The sequence below is a fragment of the Moschus berezovskii genome, chromosome X (genome assembly GCF_049115385.1).
Source record: "Moschus berezovskii isolate FMDL1 chromosome X, NW_MosBer_1.0, whole genome shotgun sequence".
Lineage (NCBI taxonomy): Eukaryota > Metazoa > Chordata > Mammalia > Artiodactyla > Moschidae > Moschus > Moschus berezovskii.
The window spans coordinates 147,058,149-147,060,034 of record NC_142488.1 but is presented as its reverse complement, the minus strand read 5'-3'; positions in this window follow the sequence as shown (position 1 = coordinate 147,060,034).

Sequence of the window (1,886 nt, the reverse complement as noted above, 5' to 3'; positions counted from 1 at the left end):
TCTTCCACTTCCTCTTTGCATCACTCAATATTGTGGCAGCATCAGAGGAGAGTGAAAAGGTTGGCTTGAAGCTCAACATTCAGAAAACAAAGATCATGGCATCTGGTCCCATCACTTCATGGGAAATAGATGGAAAAGCAGTGGAAACAGTGTCAGACTTTATTTTTTGGGCTCCAAAATCACTGCAGATGCTGATTGCAGCCAGGAAATTAAAAGACGCTTACTCCTTGGAAGGAAAGTTATGACCAACCTAGATAGCATATTAAAAAGCAGGGACATTACTTTGCCAACCAAGGTCTGTCTAGTCAAGGCTATGGTTTTTCCCGTGGTCATGTATGGATGTGAGAGTTGGACTGTGAAGAAAGCTGATCACCGAAGAATTGATGCTTTTGAACTGTGGTGCTGGAGAAGACTCTTGAGAGTCCCTTGGACTGCAAGGAGATCCAACCAGTCCATTCTAAAGGAGATCAATCCTGGGTGTTCATTGAAAGGACCGATGCTAAAGCTGAAACCGCAATACTTTGGCCACCTCATGCGAAGAGTTGACTCACTGGAAAAGACTCTGATGCTGGGAGGGATTGGGGGCGGGAGGAGAAGGGGACGACAGAGAATGAGATGGCTGGATGGCATCACCGACTCTATGGACATGAGTTTGAATGAACTCCTGGAGTTGGTGATGGACAGGGAGGCCTGGCGTGCTGTGATTCATGGGGTCGCAAAGAGTCGGACACGACTGAGCGACTGAACTGAACTGAACCAGTATCTACAGTGTGGCCTGTCTCCACCAGGCTTTCTCTTTCCCTGCTCTGTCACATACCCTCGTGGAGCCACGCCTCCCTTCCTCCCTCCATTTTTCTCCTTGTCCCCAGACATCTGCATGCTTTCCACTTGAGAGCCCTTCAGAGCACAGATGCAAGCAGTGTTCTGACATCTAGCCCATGTGCAAAACACATTTCGGTGTTTAAGGGAATGGGATGACTAGGTCTTAGGCTCACTGAGTGCAGGGAAACTGTCTCCATCTTCTGCCTCCACCAGCGGGTTGAGTCCCATTGTTCCGTGTCCTCACCAAATACTTGCTGGAATCGGGTTTCTTGCCTGTTGCCACTCTAGCGGGTGTAAAATTACCTCAGGGAGAATTACTCTTTTGCGTATCTCCAGTCACTCATAAGGTTGAGCTCCATTTTTATGCTGATTGGTCATTTCAAATTTTTCTCCGTGACAAGTGTCACTGCGGGAGTTTTTTCAGTTTTCCCTTTGGTAGAAGGTTTTGTTATAAATTCATAGAAGTTGCGGGTATGTTTGGACATTAGTCTTTATATGTGTGTTTTCCTGTGCCTGTTAAAAGAGCTTTATCTTTACTCTAGCGTCATAACATCTTTCTCCTTAATTTTTTTTTTTTATGTTTTCAAGGTTTATTTTTCATTTTTGAATCAGTGTTTCTGGGGAAACTGGTGCTTTTTGCTGACATCGTATAGAGATCCAACTGCTTTATTTCCCTTCATTTTGACATTCAGACTTGACACATTCACTAATCGAATAGTATATAATTTCCTCACAATCATATCATTTAGTAAAAATATTCACCTTTGCCCACACTGATTGCATAGCATAGATTTCTGCATGTTATTTGGTCTAGTCTGTACTTTCCATTACATTCCGTTGGATAGTCTGTCTACTTGTGGTCCAAGACCACACTGTTTTAATTATAGAGACTTTGGACTATCCTGTAACATATCTAGTTGGCCAGTTCTAACGTAAAGCTCTTCCCTTTGGTTGTTTTTGTAGTTTTCTTGCTTTTTTTTTTTTTTTTTCTATTCTATCATCTTGATATCTCTGGGAGGGGAGGGAAGAACTTGTTGGCATTTGTATGGGATTGCATTAAATCT